The sequence below is a fragment of the Lycorma delicatula genome, chromosome 5 (assembly GCF_047948215.1).
Source record: "Lycorma delicatula isolate Av1 chromosome 5, ASM4794821v1, whole genome shotgun sequence".
Classification (NCBI taxonomy): Eukaryota; Metazoa; Arthropoda; class Insecta; order Hemiptera; family Fulgoridae; genus Lycorma; species Lycorma delicatula.
In genome coordinates, this window is record NC_134459.1 from 171246780 (window position 1) to 171274240 (window position 27461).

The window sequence follows — 27461 nt, forward strand, 5'->3', positions numbered from 1 at the left end:
TTGTTCAAATTGAAACTGTGCTTCGGTACAGGACAGACATAATTTGTGTCTCCCTATTTGGCAGTACGTGCTTGTGTACCTAATTAACTCTTCTTGAGTGTTCTTAATGTGTGTAGATGATGTGTTAATGCTTAGCGCGGTCGCGGTCGCAATTAAACTTTTCAATACTTTAAAATGGGTCACGTAATACCCTTCTCTAACCTAATATAATTGTAAGCGTTCGATTTCCCAGTCTTAGAATGCTACCGGACTGCGATGAAACATTATACCGTAAGTGCTAAACGATTCCACATCCGCATGATTCAAGATCCTTTAAGTTACCGCGTCGCAGAAGTTGCCGAAGCATCTAAGGAAACAACAATAAGCCGAGATACACACCGCTAGATTATCTACGACGGCATTCCGTCTTAATGTTATCCCCAACAGTTTTGCAGAATTTCGTAATTTCATGTAAATCCTTCTTCATTAAGATGTTTTAATTATTCGTATTGATGATAGTTCATGTGTTGATTCTTCTCATATATTTTATTCCTTGTATAAATTTCGATTTTAGGATTGGCGCATCTGCTTCATCTTCTTCCATTTCATCCTAATGTTCTTTAGGAAAACCATTTATTTTTCTATTGAATCGGTATGATTCCTTCATGTATCCCCTACATCGTTTAATAGTACCGGGTGATTCAAAAAGGACTTCGCAACTTTAAAAGCGTATAAAATTTATTGAGAACGTACAGATTCGATCGAGTTCTCATTTCGTATAAAAACACATCAATTTTATCGCCTGACACGATTTATATATGGCTTCCATTTATTATGAAACATAATTCCACCTCAAGTGGATTTCATTCCACACTAGCCAGGAAGTCGGGCGTTACATCTGCAGCTGCGGCGTTAATCCGACGTCTTAGCTCAACAACATCGGCTGGCAAAGGCGGTACATAAACCAGAATTTTAATTAAACCCCACTAGAAAAAATCTAGCGGGATCAAATATGGGGAGCGAGGTGGCCCTGCAGTTGGACCTACACGACCGACCCACCGACCTTGGAATCAAGATCAAGAATATCTCGGACTTCTAGGCGGTAGCGAGGTGGCGCCCCGTCTTGCTGATAGTAATGTTGTTTATCTTGATCATCGTCGTCTAACTGAGGAATTAGAAAATATTAAACCATGTCCGGATGAACGATACCGTTTACGGTTCCTTCCTGGAAGAAGCAAAATCCGTCTCGATGAAGGTTTGGTGCCAAGAGTAAACTGTACGTGTACTAGGAGGCTCCCTACCGTAATCTTTAAGAAAATTACTTTGAACTGCAGTTGCTGACTGCAACTTTCGGAACCAAAACGTACAGCGAGTACGTTCCGCGTCAGTAAATGTATCCATTTTTAACAGTACTGGTGACAGCACTGGTGGCCGAATTCGGGACTAATGAACTACATTATCAAGACTTACGTGTTTTGCTATGAAATGAGAAATCTGTAAGTTATTTCAGTAAATTTTTACATGCTTTTAAAGCTGTGAAATCCTTCATGAATCACCCGTTTTATAATATATATATATATAATAATAATAATAATAATAATAATAATAATAACTAAACTCTATTCTTTGGTTAGACAAATATAAAAAAAAAAAACAAATAAGATAGAAACTTATCTTATGCAATTCATTAGGTCAACAACCAAACAAACAAAATAACAAAAACAAAAGCAGAAAACCTCGACGTTTCGTCCAAGATGTAGAACTTTATGAAGACATACCAAAAATCCATATTATTATTCATATTTTGTAGTTGGACGAAACGTCAGGTTTTCTGCTTTTGTTTTTGTTATTTTGTTTGTTTGGTTGTTGACCTAATGAATTGCATTAGAAAATTTTCTATTAATTTGGATAAATTTCTGTATATATAGTTTTTATATCACACGCAAAGGAAATTTTAAGTTTTACATCTACACGGTATATAAAGATATTTTACAGCTGATGAAACATACCTCTTACTATATTTTTTCTAAGTTTTTTTATCGTGAAACACTTAACCTTAGATTTCAGTTTTACAGTGTATCCAACAATTATAGATATGATGTTATAATCCGGCTAATAAGTGTTATTCAGTATATAAATGTGCATCGTATAATGTAAATAGAAAAAAAATCAAAGAGAATAACATATACTGTACGAATTTTAAAAAAAATCCCATATCATGTTTACCTGGATAAGAATGTAGTGGTTTTCCTCTCTGTATTAAAATATAGTAAAAGAAGTACGATTGATATTCATTCGCTCAAAGGATTGGAATAGATGATGTAAAAGAGAAAATTAATTTAATCGTTCTGTTGTGAAACAGTATATTATAATACTGTACCTGTATTCAAGTTCGATAGCGAAAAAGGAATTGACAATTAACAAGGATAAAAATGAAAACATGTAAGTACGTACCTGTATCTATTGTCAGAATTTTCTACGTTTAGAAAAGCATTTTGATGAAAAAACAAATCTTTATGATTTGAACATTTAATATCTACCGACATTAAAATTTCACATTTAAACTCTTAATTAAAATAAAGTAAATTTAAAAAAAGTTAACGTTTTTATAGCGTTTAAATTTAGCTTAGTTATTTTTAAATACTACGACTCATTTGCGGCAATTTCGTTTTCATTAAATGGATGAATATATTTTGTAGGTTGTTTTTCAGAGACGTGATCTGAATAACTCGTTTCAGTTAATGGTGTTTTTCTATCTGGTTTACATTATGAGAGCGTCTGTTTTTAGTCATTAAGAACGTTTAATTTTTTTTTCTCCCAATTTTATTTATGCCTATTATCTTTAGCAATATTTAATAATTACTGTTTAGTTATTACTTTTATTAATTCTTATCAAATCGTTAACCTATTTAGGGTCTTTTAATTTTTTTTTCATTTAGTTATTTTTGTTAACCGATTTCAGGTTTTTTGTAATAAATAATGACCGATTTTTATCGATGGACAGTTTAATTTTGTGTGCAGATCTTCGCTATATAAAAAACGTTTAAGGTTATTTAGGTAAAAGCATTTACAACTCCCTCCAAAAGGTCAATTTAAATAAATAATTTTATTTTTCGGTCTTTGACTATTATATTTACTTGGCCAAATCAATTTTTCCGATTAGATTTTTTTATATCCATTTTCGTTTATTACTTTATATTTCGTACAGATCCTGCGTAGTTTTTTCTTTTACACTATTTTTTTTTTTTTATCACCTACATTTCGGTGAGCTCGGGGTGCCGGTATGCGATCGAATATGTGGCTCGCTGAAAGGAAACGGCTTCACTCTTCTTAGATGCTAGGATGCTAATTGTTCTTGAGAACGGCTGTTGTTTTGAGTAGAGGCTTGCGGTTCTTATCGGGTCGTATATAGCTTTATAGTTACTGCACTTAACAAACATACTAATATTTATACAGTTTCTCACAAAAAGTTTATTTTTTGTGTCGGGGTCTCGAGTTTTAATTAAATATACGTTTTTGATATTTTTTTCCTTTTTTATGTGAATGCCGATGTCTTTTGTTTTCGCCCGTTGAAGTGAAGAACAGGAAAGTCTTTGCGGTAATCGAATCTACTTTTGTTCTGAAGTTTTCAAAAAATTTATAATAAAATAAAAAGCTGATGTGGACACCATATGACCTCCTTGTACGCCTAATAAATTACATATACACATTTTTTGCTGCGCTTCATTTAAACTTATTACATTTGAAAGTGTTGTACGATCCTCCAATTCTTTAATAAAGTGGACAGTTAGGTAATTGCTGAAATATTAGTTTTTATTAACATCAAAAAAAAAAAAAAAAAAAAAAAAAATATATATATATATATATATATATATACAGTTATTAATTCAACAATCTTACATGAAATATCAGAATAGAGTAAAAGTCCCTTTATTACTCGTATTACTAGATCGGTATTATTATTTGTGAGTTGCTGATTAACAGAGGTGTCAGATTTCTGGTGTGTTGTTTTAATGAAAGTAGTTATTAATAATTAAAATATTCCGTATAGTGAACGCCTGTATATTGGTTGCAAATGTTAATTTCGACCTTACGATGTAAAACATTCAGTTTTTATTATTGAATTATTATGTGAATAATCAAACATTAAAAAAAAAAACAAAAAAAAATAATCATACAGGAAAAAGAAAGATAACATGAAGAAATATATCTCAAAAAACAACAAGAAGAGAATATGAAGAGGAAGAAAATGTTACAAACAAAAACAGGAAGAAAATGTTGTAAACAAAGAAAGAATAAAAAGATTAAGCGAGGCTGATGAATATAAAGAGAGAGAAAATTTGAAAACTAGTCAACGCGTATACAAATTAAGATCAGAACAATTATATCAACCCAAAGCGCGATTAAATGATTGGCAACAAAAAAAAAACAAATAAACGAAATGATGATCAACTCCGACTTGTCCGAGAATATTGTCCGACAATAACTTATGATTAATGTACTAAAAGATATGAATTTTTCGGAACTTATTAAAGATCGGGCATGTATGCCTCAGTGTATATGTTCTTGTGAGGGTCTATTTTTCAGTCACTCTGTAGTTAACCTTAATGTAGATAAAATTAAACAGAAATTTCACAATAATTAAAAATAAAATTAAACTAGAAAATCCAAAAATAATACGATTTTAAATTATAATATTTTTAGAATACACATTTTTAGAAGTACATGAAATTTTATTTCACTTCTGATTTTTTTATTGTTATTATTGAATTATTTAGTGTAAAATTAATTTTACAATCAGAGGTTAATAAATTATTAATAAATCAATATATTTAAATTAAAAAAAAAAAAAGGTAAAGAAAAAAAGGAAATGAAGTCGCGTTCGAACCGATGTGCTTTCCCCTTATAAGATCCAAAAATTTTCATTAATTAAAATTTCCTTTGGCTATAACTCTGGAACCAATGAAAGTAAGTACCGCTTATGATATATTGTTGAAAAGTTTTCAATGAGGTCTGATTACGACAGTTAAGAAAACGTCCAAAATTCTTACTTTTATTTTTGATTTTTGGCTTTTTTGGACACTTTTGGTCCAGTCGATTACAATCAAAAGGGGAGGTGCACAACTAGATGTTACAACAGTCCTAATACAAAATTTCAACAACCTACGGCTAATCGTTTTTGAGTTACGCAAGATACATATGTACGTACAGACGTGACGACGAAACTAGTCAAAATGGATTCAGGGATGGTCAAAATAGATATTTCAATGGAAATACTTATTTTTCTTTACACAATACTTATTATACTTCATACAAGGAGGTCAACAAATTTATAAATATAATTACTTTTTTGTACGACGTAAAGGAAGTATTGCGATCGCAAAAATTTCGGTTTTCAGATTTGGATGGAATTATCCGTTTTGACTATCCCTGAATCCATTTTGACAAGTTTCTGCGTGACTTCTGTACGTCATATGTATCTCGCATAACTCAAAAACAATTAGCCATAGGATGTTGAAATCTTGGATTTAGGACTGTTGTAACATCTAGTTGAGTACATCCCCTTTTGATTGCAATCGACTGGACCAAAAGTTTCCAACAAAGCAAAAATTCCAAAAAATCTGGATTTTGGACTTTTTCATAACTACAGCAATAACCCTTCACCGAGAGCTTTTCAACGATGTATCATAAGTGGTACTTATTTCATCGCTTCCAGAGTTATAGCCAAATAAAATTTTAATTAATGAAATATTTTGATCTTACAAGGGGAAGTTACATCGGTTCGAATCAGACTTCATCTTTTTTATTTTTATTTTTTTTAATTTATATTGATTTATCAATAATTATTAACAGCTGATTGTAAAAAAACGTTTTACGATAAATAATAAATTCAATAATAACAATAAAAAAAAAAACTATGAAAAAATGTCAGAAGTTATTAATGAAATAAAATTTTATGTACTAATTTTAAAAATATGAGTATAAGTAAATTAAAAAATAGGCGTACAAGGAAGGAGGTCATGTGATATCCACATCAGATTTTTTTTTATTATTTGTAACTCCAGCAGACAGACAGAATGTACGATACGTTGGATTATTTATAGCATATCAGCATCTTTCCTGGTATTTTTTTAAATTTACAGACGAGCAGTAATGGAGTAAAATTAGTGCGTGATGTTTGTACTCGTTTCTTCCGTGGTTACAATCATAGCTGTAGACGATCGTTACTACTTTTTTTGTACGCTCCCATAAAGGTTACATTACGCCGTTTGGATAAACGTATACGCGTTTTACTCTACTCGTATTTCCTTTATCTGTTTCACAATTTTTTTTTAATAGATTATTAATGTTTAAACGAAAGGGTGATTATATTTTTTAAGTATAAAATAATTTGGAGAATATCGATCTTGTGAGTGGTTTGTCCTATTTGGTGACATGAGGGATCGATTTATTGCTGTACACTGTCTTAAAAATTTTGTTATGAATGTGAGACTTGCAAATTACTAGTAAAAAAATTTAGTAGATAGCTTTCGCTGAGAATATAGATGTTCATTTTATAGACAGCCCTTGCGATTGATTCAGTGTAGGAAGAAATTAGAATAATTTTATTTAAAAGGGGGATTTCTATCGGATTAAAAGGTTTGATTAAACCTTTGATTAAACAAGTGCCACTTGTAGGGTCGATATCCCTTATGTTTTCGCCGATGCCTGTGTTCGAACTGCTTCCGACAAATCAGTATTTTTGCTGCTGAATTATACGTCTTATTCAAGGCCTTACTCGTTGTGAAGACAGATTGGTCCATATTCTGGTGTATTTTGGTAAATTGTTTTTTAGCGAAATACCAAATATTTCTTTTAAAAATGATTTTGCAGATACTCAGGCGTCTACCTGTATTCTATCAATTTCTTTCGGTTTCTGCACAAGAGTGTATTCAAGGCTACAGCCGTTTATAAAACTTGCACTTTTTGCCGTAATTCTTCGAGTATAATCCGTTATGGTTTGTGATAGATGCAAAATGAGTGCTACACAATCGTCGACGATAATTATAGGAAGTGTATATATATTACTGTGAAGTATGTCATAGTCAGATAATCGTGAAGATTGCGTTTGAAATAAGCTAGGTTAACCAAATTTATTTTCTACATTATATTCGGTTTTCCGTATTCTGTCTTATTGTCATCTAATTATGAAATTATCTGTTGAATATCATGTGTTTCATCTCCGAAAAATAAAATTTCTGCGAACTTTATAGAATTATTTTTCCTTTCCCTTACATCGATCCCGTTCTTCATTTCTGCAGGATATTTTTAACATGTTTTCCATACATGCATACCAATATTATAAAAATACTTGCCCTACAAAAAAAAATGTAGGGCTGGTGTAGGGCTAAATGTCAGTTATCACCTTGCCTAGGTCAAACCACTCAGTTTGCCCATCCTATGTTTTCATAACTATTTTTTCACTTTTATCTTTCCATTCTACTTTTGGCTTCGTAATATTTTAACTAGTTACACGTATTTTACACTATATATATATATATATATATATATATATATATATATATATATATATATATATATATATATAGTGTAAAATTGTCTAGTATATATATATATCTATATATATATATATATATATATAGATATATATAGATATATATAGATATATATATATATATATATCTAGTATATATATATATATATATATATATATATATATACGAGGGTAAGTCAATTATTATCCACAGTGTAGTTATAAATTTTATTGCAATACAAATGGGAAACATCATTTTTTAACGTAGTCTCCTTGCATTTCAACGCACTTGGTCCATCGTTGCACAAGCTTCCTGATGCCCTCATAAAGAAGATTTTCGGTTGAGCTGCGAGCCAGGATGCGGAATGTACCGCTTCTTTCATTGTTTCGTCCGAGATAAATCCACGGCCCCTTAATGCCTCTTTGAGTGGACCAAACAAGTGGTAGTCAGAAGGGGCAAGATCAGGACTATACGGAGGATGAACCGATACTTCAAAGTTGAGTTTCCGGAGCGTTTCAGCACTGTGGGCAGCATTATGTGCACGGGCATTGTCGTGCAAAACAACTTAACACCTTTTGACTGGAGTCTTTGGTGTTTGCTTCGAATTGCAGGCTTCAGCTCGGCAGTAAGCATCTCACTGTAACGCGCACTGTTTATTGTCCTGCTCCTTTCCTCCTAATGGTCCAGTACCAGGCCTTGTGAGTCCCAAAAACCGTAAGCATCAGTTTTCCTGCGGACGGTTGGGTCTTGAAATTTTTTTTACAAGGCGAATTTGGATGTTTCCATTCCATACTTTGCCGTTTACCCTCCGGCTCGTAATGATGGATCCGTGTTTCGTCACCAGTGAGGATTCTGTGTAAGTTGATGTTCCGTTCGTTACCATAGCGATCCAAATGTTTTTGGCAGATATCCAAGCGCGACTGTGTGAGTTGTATTGGGACCCTTCTTCCACAGACTTTATGAAACTCAAGTATCTTGTGGATGATTTCGTAGGCAGAACCGTGACTAATTTGCAGACGATGTGCCACTTCATCGATAGTTACTCGTCTGTCTAAGAAAACCGTGTCACGTGCACGCACAATGTTTTCCTCATTTGTGGCGGTAAACGGTGGTCGGGCTTCATCGTGCGTAACACTTGTGCGACCATTTTTGAATTGTTCGATGCATTCGTGGACAGTCTGTTGCGGCAACACAGTTTTCCCGTACTGTACCGAAAGTCTTCGATGAATTTCGCTGATACACCTTCCGACCACAATAAACGGATCGCTGAATGTTGCTCTTCTTTGGTGCAAACAGAAAGCGGAGCAGCGGTGGTTAACGGCAGGACAGCGATAATGAAACTAACTTAGCTGTATCAAACCTGCACAGACAAACAATTAAACCACGCATGTGTCATCTACGCAACACGACAGTACTACCAACATAAACAAAAATATTTAATTTGTTGCTCTATCTCGAATTTTACTCAAACGTTAGGTAAACTTTTTCACATAATTTAATTCCTCTTAGGTAGCTAGAATACTTTTCTACGATGTTTGATCTTTTTCAAACTCTTATAAAAGGTGGGAGCAAAGAAGAAACACTTTTTTGAAGTTTCTGGACTCAAAGTCGCATTCTTCGTTTACTTAAATGATTTCAATGCTTCATTCTGTCACATTTTAGATATTTGTGCGATTTCGTTCCGGTGTAGGAATTAATATGTCTAATTAACTGATTTTTATGTAATTTTGTACTACGATTTACGAATCATCTGAATATGATTCATTGATGCCATTTAATTTTGATTAGAATCGGTCAAGGAGGCTGGAATGTACAGCCATTATAGATTCCGTACCCGAAAATGTTATCTGTAGAATAATTTTTACATAATTCTTTATTCGCATACTTAAATGTTCTACTTAATTTCCTTCCTATACTCGTGCAGTAGTTTGTCGAGTGTGAAGTCCTCGATAGCAAAGCGAAAGTTGTGCAAATTTTGTTAGTCGGTCTATATTTCTAATTAATAATAAAAATAAAATAATGTTTGCTTTCTGCTTCTTTTTGATAGAGCTAACTATTGTAGAAGTAGAAGTGTCAGTTTTTTTTTTTTTAAGCTTCCATGAAAGGAACAAAAGATGTTGAACTAGATATTCTAGTTTTTCTATTCTACGTTAAAATAGTGATGTTTATAACTCTCCTTTCTTCTGCACAGCGATTCTTTTCTCTTCTGTCACCTTTAATATTTTAGTAATACTTCAGTACTTCAGTATAAAGGGTTTGTCGACCTACATAAAACATGTTGAAGGATATCTGATCATTATTTAAACTCTGAAGCCGTCAGACCTTAATTGCATTCCTCGTTATTATGATTATTAATTAGGTTTGTTTTGTAATACAATACGTCATAAGTCATTTGAATTTTATTAATTAATTTTACATCGCTAATATTACTTCCTACTATATGAATTATTTCTTAATATTTGTTATGTGAAATACGTTCTATTTTATAACAAGAGATTCGTTTCGTATCTTAACAAACTTAATTATGTGTCGCCTGGAGACTTAGTACGGCTCCAGTCCTCTCCCGTGTTCATGGTTGTACTAAATGATTTATTACTGATTTGCATTTAAAAAATCAATATTTTTCTATATGTCAAAAAATCTTTATCTACGAAATACCCCACAATTTTTTTAAACTCTGGTTAAGCAAAGTATGTATGTTTGTATTTTATTGCTTTAGCTGTTAAGGCTGTAACTTTACGAGGAGTTTTTTTGTTGTACAAATACACAACACAAAATGTGTTTTAAATTAATTATATTATAACTTTATCGTTCGATTTGAAGATTCAAAAATCTTTTCAAAATTACGATAATAAGTCCTGGGTAGTCTTATTTTATTTCCCGATCGGTTTTCTGTTAAACCCTTGGAAAAGCTAAATTAAAAACACCCCTTTAAATTACCATTACTTTAACCCATTTTTAATTCTGTTTATTAATTGAAAGTAAAACCGTTATTATAAAGCGGTAATGTAGTATTAAAAAATAATTATTGTATAATTAGTGCGGAGAGAAAACGAATGAGTTCTTAAAATTCAAATTCATAGGTATAAATAACGCGACTACTATATTGGATAAAGGTATTTGCGCTTATATGCACAAAGAGAGTTGCCAGTTCGGCGATAAACACATGTCGTGTGTATATATATATATATATATATTAATGAATGTTTGGCTGATTCTCATGCGTTCCTATACCATTCATCCGATTGAAATGACACTTTGTTGAGTTGTGCGCACACCCGCAAAGGTTTCTGAATTAGTTTGGATCCCCTCGGTGGCGCTGGGGTAGAGATATTTCGAAAAATTGTATTTATGGTCCGATTTGGATCATATTCAGAATATGTGTTACACGGAATGAAGTATTCTTGCAAAAAAATGGAACCGGTAAATGGCGCTGGGGGGTCGAGATATTTGGAAAAATTGCATTTGTGGTCCTGTTTGGCTCATATTCAGAATATACATTAATTACGTGAAAAGAAAATTTTTTTCAAAACCTATACGTGCTACGTGGCACCGGAGTCGAGATGTTTACGAAGCAAACAAATATACAAACACACTTTCTTCTTTTTTATATATATATATATATATATATATATATAATAGGCAATGTTTGTATGTGTGTCCGCTATAGACAATAAACTACTGGACCGATTTACGCGCGGGAAAAAGGTGGAAAATATGAAAATGGAAGTAGGAAGTATAGAAGATGAAAATGTGTTCAACTTTCAGTTGTCTTCATTTAATCTATATATACACTCAAATCTACCAATAGCGAAGCATTGCTGAGTCTGCTGGTAAATGTGTAAAATATAAATGTTGTTTATATTATGCTGCCGAACCTAGTTTCTGTTCATATTTGAATTTCTTCCGTATACGAGTATATTTTGGTCGTTAGTGTTAAATTAACGACGTTATTCGTCAGTGATCATCCTGAATCTGTGAAAGATGAATTACGGAAATGTAACAGAAACCAAAATCTTATTACTAACCTATTAATTGAAGTAATAATTTTAATTAAAAATTGGAAGTAATTCTGTTTCCAATTTAGATTAACGAACGTACATGAAGAGAAACATTCCCTTTGTCGTTTACTTGATTTTATCTAATACGCATTATACTTTTTTGATATTGTGAAAAGTAGTATTTATAAATATTCAATAATTCTTCTCAAAAGAACCAAGAAATTACATTTCTATGTGAAAAAGAAATTGAAATCCTTATTCTTGCACCTTCTATCTTTAACTGTTTTTATTTTATTAAATTTGTTATTTTTATGAATGAGTATTAATATTTTTAACAAATATTTTAGCGTAGAAATGCGTTTAGTCGAGTGATAGTTGAAAAATACCGGACGATTGCCTTAAGAAGTTCATGGAACCGGTCGATTTAAAAATTATTGTATCGACCTGACCGCTAAACCATCTGATCAGACAGTTATACGGTTGCATTAATATATGCATGAATATCATAGAAATTATGTAACCGCATTCTATGTATTTTAATTTGATTTTCCTCCCCGTAATATTCATTAAAAAAAGAAAATTGTGATTGGTTTACTTCTGTTAATACGAGACCACTCCCCTATCGACGGTTTACAATAGTAATGGAAATACGTACTATGTAACCCTCTCCATTTTATTCCGACCAATCACCGAATGTGAATGATTGATTTAGTAGAGGGGATTCAGAGTGATAGAATTTTATACGCATGCGGGTTACATCTTCCGCATAATCCCTTCCATTTTTTACCGACCAATCGCTACAACGATGTATGCAGATATTATTGTTTGCTCGTGTTCATGTTGTTTAAAATAGGATACATTCCATCAGACGGCTTACTTGTGATAAGATTGGAATGTGCACGGAGTTAAAGAGCTGGTTTTAGGTGTGTGAGGTACCGTTTGCTGAAACTGATTTTATCCACCGCAGCGAAACGTTTTAAAATAGGATTATTTGAAGTAGTTTTTTTTAAAACGTATCTTTGGTGCAGGGCTACTTTTGTTACCCGGTTGTAAGTATTACCTTGATCTTCCTGTTATTAGTTATGAAATAATTGACGTTTAATTCCTATTTTATTTTCAGGGATCATTGAAAAACGTTGAAATTTCAAATCATATTCTTCGAATGTGTTATTGCGTTTTAGCCGATAGTTTTGTTGTAATATTTATTTTTATACCGCAGGTCGTCTTCATAGAGATTATTTTAATAATAATTAATAACTACAGATCGTTTTGGATCGCTGTTGTTTTATATATTAATATCTTACATGCGGCAGTTATCTGTTTAAAATATTGATTTTACACTGGCAGTGGAGGAGAATATTTTATTTAAGTCGAGATAATCTATAGAACATTATGTCGTTCATTCAAGGTCGTACACTTTGGTGATTTTAAGTCCCCATTAGAGAGAGAATAGATTGTTGTGCTTTTTCCAATCGATTGAAAGTCTTTATCGGTTTTTACACTTAGTTTCTTAATACTAACCGCTGCGTATAGAATTTGAGTCGCTAAAACCTTTTTGCCGTTGTAACAGATTCCGATTTAAAATGTTGCAAAACATTCCGTTAGTTTCATTGTGTGTTTTTTAAAGGCAGAACCATTTAGTTACAGCTCATATTTCTTTTTCTTTTATAGTAATGCTATTGAGCAATATCTTCTTTTTTAATCGTCGTTCCAGAATCGGATAGCATTTGCCCATCGGTTAAGATACAGGATTTTACGTGCATTTCTCAATTAGTGTAATTTCTACGTAATTGAATTCGAGTAGAAACTTAATGACTTTTGCACGTGCAACTTTTGTCACGGTAATTCAATAATTTTACGTTTTTGAACTCGTTGAAAAGAGAAGATTTTTTTACGTTCTGTAATTTTCTACACACGGGTGTCGATTAGGTTAATGATCTTATTTCTGGAGTCATTTTTATAGGGTACTATTGTGTTAAACTGTAATATTTCTCCTTTTTTCAGCAGTATTGATCGATTCTAGTTTAAAATGACGGGGTAGGTAGCGAGGATTGAGAGAATGATGAGGGGTAGTTTGAGGGTTAAAGTGTGAGTGCGGGTGAGTGTAGGGGGCTTACGGTCGAAGGTAGTATATATAGATGACGGGACGAGTAGGGGTGGTAACAAGGACTTTCACTGCTGTAAGTTGTGTCACATTTTACCGCTCGATAACGTGGTGGTATTGACTGGATCCGACGCATGCGTTTATAATATCCTCTCAGCTGACGGGGCTGAGCCGCGTTTCCAAATGTTGTGCAACCCTCTGTTGCCCTGGGTCATGCTCCTGCCTCGATCAGCTGCACGTCTCTTCTCTCTTATCAGCATCATCTTTTTTATTTCACCTATTATATCATCGTCATCGTTATTACTTTTATCGACATCATCGTCGTCGTCAGATTATAATCTCTTCGTGGAAAGACATGAATAACGAATAGTAAGTTGGTAACTTATTTATTATTTTACCGTTAGATAATTTGTTGATAAATTTGTAACGGTCGATTGAAATACCCATCAAGCGAATGCGACCTTGGGATAATGTGAATGTTTTTTAAGTTGATCGCACCGCATACCATTTCTATACTTTTAGCAAATTACGTAATTTTTTTATCTTTTACTTAAAAAATTCTAAGTAAAAATCTGTTTATCAATAATTCGTGATTAGTCGTATGTTATTTCACATAGCTATGCTACATTTTTTCCTTTTTTTTATATAATACGTTTATTTATATTAATATTTTGTTTTATTTAATAGTACTTCCATATTTGAAAATTAATATGAAATTAAATGCAACGATTAGGAATTTTATTGAGCATTAGTCATATATATATATACACACACACACACACACACACATTTATTTTTAACATTTTTTATTATAATTGTATTTTCTTTTAAATTTTCCTTATATTCTTTTTTTGTTACATTTACTTATAATTGTATGTTTTATCAGTGAAAATATGGAATATACCTTACCTGTCAAAGGTGGTATTTTTGTTATTGAAAATCACACATATTTTTATCTCAATTTTAAGAAGAAGAAAAATGTTCATATATTACGACGTATTTTGATTTAGGATATTCATTTTGATTAAATTAATTTCTTGTACGCGTTTTAGTTTTCTTTCATCGTGAGTGTAATTTAATTCGAGAATATTATTTTATTAAGCGAAGAAAGTATTAAGTTTACGGGTTTTATTAAGTAATATATCTATTTTTAATTGAAAAAAACTTTGTTTTTATTTTATTACTTACGGTTTTTGTTGTTATTCTACATTTGGCTAAATTTATTATTGAAATTAATTATACTTTGATTTTAGGTGAATTATTTATATTTTATCTTTAGAGTACTGGCTACAAATAAATTAGAGTTTTATAGCTGAACGCCTTTGTTTTACTAACAAATTTTTAACATCAATTCTTTAAAGTATATACTGTGTATATTTTTTATCGCTGTCCTTTATTTGTCGATTCCTCTTACGTATTGTATCTACCGATACTATAATGGTGCATAGACTTGCTGAAATAAAATTTACTTAAAATTACGTTTTTATTTTTGAATAGTTATTATTTCTTATTACAATATGCTTTTGTTTTTATTGTTAAATCCCTGCGGATTATTTTTTTTATCTCACAATTAAGTCACCAACTTCTGGTTTTTCCAAGATGGCGTCATCTCAGCTGCATTGCGGGTCTCCCGACCCCTCTATAGTAATTTTCTTGAATATGTTTTCTCTTTTGTTCGATTAAAACACTCCCTGTTCGTAAAAACTACGGTCGATTTAATTATTGTATACATATCTTTTATTCTGTAATTATTATAACATTTATACTTTTAATTTTTTAAAGTTTTATTAATTTTATAACAGGTTTTTTCCTTTGTTCCTTTTTTTATTTAATGTTGCTGTAGATTAAAGATTTTTGGTTGTTAGGACCGATTAATGAGTATCGGTTCTATTAATTGACCGATAATTTATGCTACGAATAATTACCATTAATTAAATTAATTATTACGATAAGGGAATTAAATTCCTGACGTAATTGTTAAGAGTAATAAGATGTATATTATAATTAATGCGCTATATTAATTTTTGTTTCAGATGTTTCGTAAATGAATTAAATTAAAACTGATTAATTTTGGCCTTATTTAATACGATATAAACACCTAAGTTATTTTTTGAGCGTTTAGTTACATTATAAAATTTATTTATTTATTAGTATAAGGAACAAATAAGAAGTTTTTTTCTCCGCGGATCGATCGTGAAAATGACAATATTTTAGTATTATTTCGTTTTTTTGGCCCAAATTATATTAAAAATTGCTTGTTTTTTCTCAAACAACTTTTCTACTCGCACTTAGGTAATTGTATCAATAATATTTGTTAAATTCTTTTCTATGTGATTCCGGAAAAACTTTTTCGAAATGAGAATATTTGAATGTATTAAATTATTATTTCATAATTACAGTTTAATATTGATTTATGTATGTAGAATATTCTATTATTCATAAATTTCGTATTTAATTTTTTTTTCAATAAATGTTTGGTATTATGTAAACGATTGATTAGTAAGTTTTTATCTTATTTGAACTTAGCCATATCGAATTGATTTTCAAACGCGGATTGAAATCAGTTTGTGTTTTTACACTCAGAAAAAAAACAGGTTTCGGATTTACAAGCATTTAAAAAAAAAATTGAATTAAAAGTTGGTAATTTTTAAAAAAAATTTATTTAAAAAGTATAAACTCGAATCAACTTGACGAATAATATTTTTTAAATCTTTAACGATGCATTTAAAATTTAATATAATTGATTTGGTATTTTAAAGTACAATTTTTAAATCGTTCTTAAATTTACTTTAAAATTTTATTCTTTAATCAGTCGTTTTATATTTAAATCGTATTAAATGTTCAAAATTCATCTTGGCAAATAAAATTTGTTTTCTTTAAAAAAAAACAATTCATATACATGTAGCTCCAAGTCTTGTGCGTGAAAATACCATAGGTAAACGGTTTAGAAAAATTCCAAACCAGACCATACCGGTAATCGAACCAGGATCTTCCGGTATTCGTCCCAGGACCTTTGTGTCCTGGGACGATTTTTTTCATTCTTTCTTTCCTTTTTTACATTATCATCAAGAAAATTACGATTACATTTTAGACTGGTTTCAGTTCAGTTAACTTTTCTAATTTCTTTCTGTTCATTTATGTTGTTTAACATTTTTTAACCAATTCATATAAACTCATCGAGTCATCTCCAAATCTTTCTTATAAATATCTCCCGCTTTTTATTAAGTTTTCCTTTTGACGCTATATTTTAAATTGATTTTGTTTTTTTTCCTACAAACGGCCACGAATGAGTTCTTTTTCCCTTTTCCCGATAGTAATGTTTTTTAAATTTCATTTATTTTATTGGGACAAGGGAAGCAATTTTAGGCCCCTCAGATTAATAAGTAGAAGGAAGATTAAAGAAAAACAAACCGACATACTTGGCGTTTATAGACCTAGAAAAGGCATTCGATAACGTAGACTGGAATAAAATGTTTAGCATTTTAAAAAAATTAGGGTTCAAATACAGAGATAGAAGAACAATTGCTAACATGTACAGGAACCAAACAGCAACAGTAATCATTGAAGAACGTAAGAAAGAAGCCGTAATAAGAAAGGGAGTCCGACAAGGATGTTCCTTATCTCCGTTACTTTTTAATCTTTACATGGAACTAGCAGTTAATGATGTTAAAGAACAATTTAAATTCGGAGTATCAGTACAAGGTGAAAAGATGATAAACATGCTACGATTTGCTGATGATATAGTAATTCTAGCCGACAGTAAAAAGGATTTAGAAGAAACAACGAATGGCATAGATGAAGTCCTACGCAAGAACTATCGCATGAAAATAAGCAAGTACAAAACAAAAGTAATGAAATGTATTAGAAATAACAAAGATGGACCAATGAATGTGAAAATAGGAGGAGAAAAGATTATGGAGGTAGAAGAATTTTGTTATTTGGGAAGTAGAATTACTAAAGATGGACGAAGCAGGAGCGATATAAAATGCCGAATAGCACAAGCGAAACGAGCCTTCAGTCAGAAATATAATTTGTTTACATCAAAAATTAATTTAAATGTCAGGAAAAAATTTTTGAAAGTATATGTTTGGAGCGTCGGTCTATATGGGAGTGAAGCTTGGACAATCGGGAGTATCTGAGAAGAAAAGATTAGAAGCTTTTGAAATGCGGTGCTATAGGAGAATGTTAAAAATCGGATGGGTGGATAAAGTGACAAATGAAGAGGTATTGCGGCAAATAGATGAAGAAAGAAGCATTTGGAAAAATATAGTTAAAAGAAGAGACAGACTTGTAGGCCACATATTAAGGCATCTTGGAATAGTCGCTTTACAGGTAGAAGGGAAAAATTGTGAAGGCAGGCAAAGTTTGGAATATGTAAAACAAATTGTTAGGGATGTAGGATGTAGGGGGTATACTGAAATGAAACGACTAGCACTAGATAGGGAATCTTGGAGAGCTGCATCAAACCAATCAAATGACTGAGGACAAAAAAAAAAAAATTATTTTATATATATATATATATAGGCCTGCCGTAATTGTGTTTCATTTTTACTCTCGTAGCAAAAATAGAACTTTCTTCTCGACGACTTTTTTCTTCTTTTATTAAATATAAGTTTTTCAGAAAATAAACTACATGTGTAATTAAATAACCATTTTATTTTCTCTAATTTTAATTATTCTACGTGATAAGTTTTTTTTTTTTTTTTTACTTTCATATGTATATAAAAAAAAGCCGGCAAAGTATTGCACAACTTTCTCACCGAAGCCGGGTATTGATTCTATTTTCCTTACCTTATAGAAAACAGAAACATAATTTATAAGTAAAGTATAGTCTGGAAATAAGGGATTTAAATTAATAATCTAGTTTACTAAATACGCAAACTGCTGCTTAGTAAAAAATAAATAAATAAATTATAAATGGATTGGAAAAATTTACAATTAAAAAATGTTTTTTCCACCCCACCTCTTTAAGCGAGTTTGTATTAAACCGAACACAATCGTAGATACCAAAAATATATTAGATTTTGTGAAAAAATGAGATCCGTATCTCCGTGCACCTCGATTTTGACCAAAATTAATACATCTAGAGAAATTATCCCCTCTAAATTTGGGTCTAGAGATATATCAAGCAAAAAAAAAAGAAATAATAAGCAGGCCAACATAAATCTTTACGGAGTTTTTCAGTGCTAAAATTGAGTTTTTTTAAAGGGCGAGTCGTGAAACTTAAGTTCTGCAAAAATCCGGTATGCAAAATTTTACCCGATCGGCATACTTTCTATTATGTATTATACTGTTTAACTGTTCAGCCGGGAAAGTAGAAATAGTTTTCTTATTTACGTACGATTCAATTAGTTTAGTCGGTAGCACCTCTTCTGCTTTCCAATTTCCATTTAGCTTATAGTTTAATAAGTAAAATTTACAATTTCAACGCTAGGAGGTCAAAAGAATTCACTAGCAACACGAATGCGGTACGGAAACGGTAGCTGATATTGATTTAGAATTATAAATTCTGATATTTAATTAAACGAATAACGGTCGATCTGTTACAGCCGTACAGAAAAGTAAAAATTAATTTTTTTCATATTACAAACATTTATCGAAGAATAATTACAATAAATAAATAAATAAAAACCCGATGCGAGTTTATTATGAAGATAAACTTTTCTTACTTTCCTGTTTACCTTTCCTTTCAGCTTTTTAGCGTAGTTTTATCAAACAAATTTCTTCTTTATGTATCCTGCACCTCTTGTGTTAAGTTTCTGCTCTTCCGCCCTTCCTTTTCTCGTTATCTTTCCACCATTCTGTTCCCGTTCTACCTTTGGCCTTCCCTTTCCTGTTACCAACGTTATGTTCCAACGATCCAATCTTCATAAAATATAGTTTCCAGTGTTATTTCTATCGTTCCGGTACCTTTCCTTTTTTTTTGTATTGTTCTAAATAGTTTTAGTTGACTTTGTGTGTGCTATTACCGCTTCGACCGAGATACTCGGTCGAAGCGGTAATAGCCCACACCAAGACAGCATTCTCTTTCCTGAGAGCTTTCTATTATTAACAAGAGAAAACAGATTTTTATAATTACGGAAACGGTTGCTATTTAAGTCGCTTCATACGACAAGCGGTAGTTAGTTGGATCTACGAAAACCTTGCGGTTTTCCTCCGTTCAAATCATTATACGTACACCTTAAAGTTTATTAGTACACCTTCCGTTTAATTAATATTTACATACTTCCTTCGTTAATTTTCTCCAACTCTTTCTTTATTAAAAGTAAACGATCGGTACAATTTTTTGATCTCATTTTGATTAAATTATATGAAAAGGGACAGTGATGAAATTATAAAAACGGACATCGGTTGAAAAAGATTTGACGATCACAGAATCTTGATAATCGTAAACAAATAATGAAGGTAATTCGGTGATCGAAGAGACGGTCTATTAATAACCGTCTTCGGTCTATACCTTGTTTTGCGGTTAATGATAATTGACCGTAGTTAGATAAATAATCGAATTATATTTGGTTCTTTCATTTTAAAACGTTAAATTGTAGACGTTCGTTCGATTAGGTATTGTTGCTTTATTAGGAAATCATCTAAATAAGTTTAATCGGCTGCGGAATAAAAGTCGACGGGTCTAAGTCGTCCGCCTTTCTTTATGTTTTCTATCGTTTTAATTCGGTCGTTGTATAAATGATGTAGAAGTGTTTCACGTCGTAAAACGCATAATGTTTTGTCGCAAAGTATTACCGGTTAACGTTTCGAAAATAGTACCGGGGTACTGCTAACCCTGCAGTGGAGGGCGATAAATAGCGAGTCGATCGCCGGTCTTGCAATCCATTCCGACAGAATTTTGACGAGTAATACTTTTAGTTAATTATCCGATTTAATGTAACGTTTACTACTTTAGTTTAACTACTATGTGTAAATAAATGTTCTTAGAAAGAAAAGAAAAATAGAACGGTTGTGTGAAATAAGCGATACGTTTTTTAGTTATAGCTCGATCAACGTGTCTAATTACTTTCCTTCTATACTCTCAAAAACAATGAATGGAGTGTTATTGCAGTATCACCTTATAGTTAAAACAATTATTTAGCTGGTCTCATTGGAAAAGTATCGTTTTACCGTAGTTTGTTAATCAGTATTTTATTTTTTATCGATTAGTCACAAAAAAATCGCTCAAAAACTGATTACATCGTATAATATATCTTGTAATCGCAAGGTGAAATTTTCTAATTTATATTACTTATACGATTTGATTATTATATATATATATTTTTTGTTTTAAATATAAATACGTATTAATTTATGTTCATAAGAATTATTAGAGTTATACAGTTATTAAATTAACCGAATAACATTTTGTAGAAATTTTTTCAAAATATTTAATATTTATAATGATAATAGGAGATTTAAATTATGTTCTACCTGTATTTGTTGGACCAGTACTTTCATCTACATTGGTTGATAACGCTTTACAAAGTAAATTATCTTTTTGTATGAAATTAACTATTTTTTTTTATCTTAATAAAAAGTCTTATTTTAGTATATTCATCAGTGAAACCAGAAGTTTCGGTAGTTTCATTTAAAAAAGCTTTTTCCTTGAAAATCTGCGTTTAACGGCGCGAGTGTTCGTGATAATAAATTACCTGGGTATTAGGGTGGTTCGAAATTTTTTTTTTTTCGGAATGCTATAGAACGTAAATGTTTCGATGGTATAGACAAGAAAAAAGCAAAAAAAATAAATTTTTTACATCTTCCGGTCGCGGATTGCAGTTAAAGTTCGAATAAAACCGGTAAAAACCATAAAATTCCAATATTTTTTGTAAGTTTGTAGGATGGTATGACTGCAGTCCTATCTCGCGTTATCGTTTCTCCAAGTATGTTAAAATAACTTAAATATATATAAATTATATTTATATGATATTTTTTGTTCGCGCATCGCCGTCTTAAATGTGCTTTAATTTGGCGATTTTTTTGCGAAATTTTCAAAGTTTTACATTTTATTACTTTTTTATAACAAATCTAGTAGAGACGCTTCAGTTATATACCTGTACCTAGAAGTGCTACTGCTTAGAAAAAATTGTAGTAAAATAATCCTGATATTTTAATATTAACTGGTCGCGCAGGCGCATTAAAAAGTGACTAATGTTGCATCGGCCTTAGTCCTAGTCGTGTTCCTTCGCGCGAATTTTATATATGATTTTAATAATAGATAATATAAAACTGGTATATATGTATACGCGGTTGTAAAAGTGCTACGAACATAAACCTGCTTCAGCAACACTATTATTTTAATTCTTTTTGGTCGCGCAGCTGAATGAAATAGAGTTCCAATAATTAATTTTGCGGTATTTTTCAAATTACATTGTGTGTGCAGCTCTTCGCTCGTTTAACTACACAAAACTCACCGCGGGTATGTGGCTACGCTTCGAGTTCCATCCGCATACTACCCGACCAACCGTCCGATGATTAGAATGTGTTATTTACAATTTGAAAATATTTACAAATTTTCATATTCTGTTTTCTACATTTTTTCACTTTTACTTCTTAGTTTGAAACGTTACTAGTTTTTTCCATCGCTAAGGCTCTATATTCTGATTTGTGCGAAAACGTAGACGTCGCTGATCTTGACAATAATGTTGTTCTTGGTCACCGTCAGAAATTTCTGAATCGCAAACCTCCGTGTGTACTTGATCGGTTTTGCGTAAGTCTGAGAGTTCAGATCGTTTTCTTTCATAATATTTCGGCTTGTTTCTATCAGTAAATCATTTTGTTTCTTTCGAAACCAAAGACCTAACTTTCCTAATGCCGTATTTTCTCTGCAAGTACATAAATCGTAACTCAGAAAGTTTTTTTCTTTTTCTCGTGTGCAGTTAATATTTATTGGACACACACATATATCTGGAGTTCTCTTGCAAGTACAGTCGTTAGCATAGACGTTTACATGCAGCGATATCAAAAAGAGAGGAACCCTTCTTTTTAGATTCGTCAAGTCTCAGTTTGAATATCGGTTTGTTTTTGTCACGACTTTATGATTTTCTCAGCTTACAATACGATTCATAGTAAACGTTAATAAGGTACTCTGTATTCCGTCACTGTCGGGATGGAAGCTTTGTTATACAAACACTTAATTTTGTGTGCAACTGTTGCGGCTACTTTTGAAAAGGACACACTTTGTTTTTTTCAACCGCCAAGTAAATCTCTCTTGAAAGCAGTAGCGGTAACATCCTCATGTGTTGGTAGCTTGTTATTTAACAAGTCTCGCCGGTGGCCAAATGTAGAGCATTCGAAATCCTTTCTAGATATTTCCCCTACGCCTAACTTCTTTGGCACATCTATCGCAGCAGTAATGCGCTTGCACTTGTATTCACAAACGCTTAATAAAAAAAGCACACGTTGACGACTAAACTGACAAGAAAACATTCGCGTACCAACACAGAAACAACACCCCCCTAGTATTGACTGAGGCCTACGGCAGAGTGACAGTTGACAATAAAAAACAAAATGGCGGACATCGAGCAGTGCGCGCACACGTGCGTCTCGTTATACCAGGACCAAGGTCACTGCGGCGTTAGTCGCTGTTTGATGTAGCTGCGCTACCGGTAAGCATTATTATATTACAATTATTGTAGAACGCTTATTTTCTAAGCGCTTACAGGTATTTGAATATCACTATAGAGTCTCAACTTCATTAGTTTTAAGAACGTAATAGAATGTAAAACGAAATTTCACTAAAATCGCCAATTCAGACATTTTAGACGGCGATGCGCGACCAAAAGATATAATATATATGTAATTTACATATATTTAAGTTATTTTAACATACTTTGAGAAAGGATAACGCAACATAGGATTGCGGTCATATTTCATCCTACAAACTTACAAACAATATTGGAATTTTACGGTTTTACCGGTTTTATTCGAACTTTAACGGCAATGCACTACCGGAAGATATGTAAAAAATGTATTTCTTTTTTTTTCTTTTTTCTTGTTTATACCACTGGAAACTGTTGCGCCCTATAGCTTTTCGAAATAAAAAAATATTTTGTTCGAACTACCTACTGGATATCTCGAGATCGCTGACGATCTTCTTAGCAGATCTTAGCATGATGTTTTTCATGTTTTTGCAATCAATTTACTGAAACTATATATATATATATATATATATATATATATAGAAAACCTTTCATAAAATAATTTTAAACATTGTAAAATTCACATATATATCTAAACTTGTACACAGCTTAATTATTTTAGGGATATATTAACTTTTTTATAATTCTGGGTTTATGAAATCTGTTTCTATAACTAAGTTATTTTTATTTTTACTCTGTATATTAGTACCTCTCTCTGTATTTACGGACATCAGATTTGATCTGTCCATTGCTATAATCGCCTGCTAAAGAAAATTTTGAGTGGCATTCCTACCAAGAATAATGGATTCTTGTCGGTTCCTTTACTTGTCAAAGCATATAAGTTAGTTATTTTAGGTTAAATCTACTCGTATAATATACGAGAGTCGTTTGGAAAGTTCTCGGCTTGGAATAGAGATGGTGTAAGTACGACGTGGATTCACCGTTACACGCAAGAAATGAAACTACGAATAGGATCGGTTGAAAGTGCGCCAAATAAAGCGAAAATGATTCCGTGTGCAAGAAAAGACAGGGCTACGGTTTTTCAAATTCTCATAGCCTGGTGCTCTTAGTATACCGCCTAGAAATAAGTAGGACCATCACCGTGCAGTATTACGATTCACTACTAGACCGATCGAAGGGTGCTTGCTATTCAGGCTAAACGTCCGCATCTGGCCAAATAGAATGTGCTATTTCAACACGAAAATGCGCCTGCACACACGTCTACGGTTGTTAACATTTCTGAAAAATTTTTTGTTTGTTTTGTCAGCCTAAGAAATTTCTGAACGGCCCTAGCGGTTAAGAATTTAACCACTTCCAGCATTTTCTGGCTAACATGTATAGCGTTAATAAACCTAGATTCATGAACGAAGGAAATAAACTACGTTAGATTTTCTGTAGCATTTTTTTTTGTCATTAAAATTTCTTTAAATCTTTATTATATAAGTTTTAAAGAAGTTTTGTTTTACGTTACTTTTACATAACATTTTGTCGTGTTACTTTATTTAATTAGTATCGTTCAAGTTAATTCTTAACGAATATATTTACTGTTATTTTTGGGACTGACTGTTCCAGTTCGTTTAGGTTATTAATATTCTCTTAAGCAGTAACTCGGCGATCAGGTATATTACTCTCAAACGTTGCATTTATAACTGTTTTTGCGGTAAAAATGAAATTAACGTTTTTAATGACATGTACATACTTTGTAATAAAAATAATATTAAAAAAATGTTACAATAAAAACCGGTATATTAATGCCAAGTAAGTCTTTCCTTGTAAATCTTTCAACATTTTATATCCGCGTAAATGAGGTTTTTTTCAATTATTAATGTTACATTCTTTTAAATTCACATTAAAATTCAATTTGCAATCATAATACTTATTTTTACATCTTATTGGCATCATATAAATCGATAATATAACATTATTTATGATCGGTTACATACCGATAAGTTATTTGTAATACATAAATAATAAATATCTTTTGTTACAAAATCATAGAAAATAAATGTTTTCTTATAGTTAGACGAACGGTAGATCCGTTAATTTATACATTATGTTTTAAAAATAATTTAAAACGTTTAAATAATCGGCGTATTGTAATCGGCATTAAATAATTGAAACTTTTATTACCAAAGTTTCTATTTTAAAAAAAGAAAAATATTTGGTAGTATTACAGATTTTGTATAAAATAATAAATTACCAAGATTCGTTTAAATCATTCGTTCTCTAAGTGGGCGATAACGCCCCCGTTATAGGCGCTGGTGGCCTTCAGAGGGGTGGTAGAAGACCCCAGAAAATTGGGGGCGTTCAGGCGGTCTAGATAAACGATGGCTGATAAGAAAAAGGCAAAAATTATGTTTTCCTGATATTTCAAACTAAAATATAAGTTTCAACGCAGAAATAGAATATGCCACGTTTAAAAAGAATAATTGCAGTTGCTATTTTTAAGAGCGCATCTTAAGAACAGCAATTGAAATTATTATTTTTAACAGATGGTAAGTTTAAAAATTTTCGGGGGCGCTAGAAAATGTTTGATTCTCAATGTGAGCGGTGGGCGAAAAAGTTTGAGAATCACTGGTTTAAATAAAACTGTAGTCGATGAATCGACAACATTTTTAATATGCGATGAAATATATTCTTAGGAGACTTTGCGCAGATATGTTTACAAATATCTTGCTGAATATTTCATTGTACTGAGTATAGGAATTACATTTCAATTAAAAGAGAAGAAAAGCTTTGTATATGCCTGTGTCCTAAATTTCTATAGTAAATTGACGTAGTAGAAATTTTACAGTACTCTGTAAGAACTGGTTGGATTTAATAATTGTATATTTATCTTGCGTCTGGTTTTCTTTATAGCTTCCTACTTCTCGCCTGTTGTACGTTACCCGGAATCACTTTGCAAAAGAAGTGCCAGTACTTTGTCTGAATATCTCCTTCTTAATATAGTTTAAGCCATTTATATGACAAAAGTTGTCGATTTGTGAATTATGAATCTTTTTGTTGTTTAATAAAATTATTTATAACTTAATCGGTTGTTTTTAAGAATAATATATTGCTAAAAAGAATTGTGATAACTTTAAAAATCATTGATATTACAGAATAATTTAGGTTGTTTTGGCAAAAACAACGTTACTTCAGAGTAACAGAAAATAAGCATCAGGTAAACCGTGAAAAGAAATCATTGTCCATTTTCTTTCTTATTTATAGCAATAAAAACTAGTTAAAAAAAATCAAATTTAACGATACCGTTTCTGAGGGTAGAAAATTGTTAAAAACTCTGCTTTCAAAAATAACTTCGTTGAAAGAGCTTATTAATCGATTTGTAAAGACTATATGTACATACAATTTAGGATAGTTAGCACAAATTAAAGAAAATAATAATAAATTTAAAACAGAAATAAAGGAGCTTGAACTCGTAAATAAAGAAGACCGATTGAATTGAAGTCGGTTGTAGCCTCATCTGATTGTTAACAAAATTATTTTATTAGAAACAAAGTTTAAAAAAGCTGCCAAAGCATTTGTGATGCTTTCCTGGTTATTTATTCTTGTATAGTGAAAAAATATTTATAAATTAAAAAAGGTGCGTACGATTTCTTTTTTGTGGTAGGGTATGAATGAATTATGATGAATTTTGATTGTAATAAAAATTAAAATAAAACAAGTTTTAAAAAATTCCAAAAATTGAAATTTTTAAACTTTTATCGGCTTCTCCACCTTCATTATTACCCTCAGAGTATATATATATATATATATATATATATATATATATATATACATATATATATTTTTTTTTTTCTTTTAGCCACTTGCATTACTACTATGCCTAGGAAGAAGACATGATAAAATATGCAATAAATAAAAAGATATTTTTTTCAGTTATTATAAAAGAGGGAATATGGGTGCAAAATTAAAAAAAAAATAAGATATGCGTGCACGCGCGTACTGAGCTTAATATAAAATGGGGTTATGGTTGAAAAATTTTGAAAAAATTGGCCTTAAAAACTATCTTCCCCGCCCTCTTGAGATATGACCCCCGAACTTTTACTAACAAATTGCTCCTTATACAAGAGTCTATACAAAATTTCAAAAAAATCTATTATTAAGCTTCAAATACGCCAAGCTTCAAAAGGTTATTATGCTTCACACACACGTACGTACGAATATTACCCCTACTTTTTTTTGCGTTTTTTTAGGGTCCCTGGGTCATTAA

The 27461-nt window shown here is 31.4% G+C and overlaps 1 protein-coding gene across 5 annotated transcripts in view; it reads left to right on the top strand.

Annotated features, from left to right (window-relative positions):
• Polr2H (DNA-directed RNA polymerases I, II, and III subunit Rpb8) overlaps positions 1 to 27461 on the top strand; it is a 657278-nt gene that overhangs the window by 265538 nt on the left and 364279 nt on the right. Inside the window, exon 1 of one of the 5 annotated variants that reach the window (XM_075367535.1) lies at positions 12543 to 12564. The exons of the other annotated variants lie outside the window; for them this stretch is intronic. The gene's annotated coding sequence lies outside the window, so the exon portion shown is untranslated. Of the gene's footprint in view, positions 1 to 12542; positions 12565 to 27461 lie in introns of those variants that run through there. 5 annotated transcript variants of the gene reach the window in all.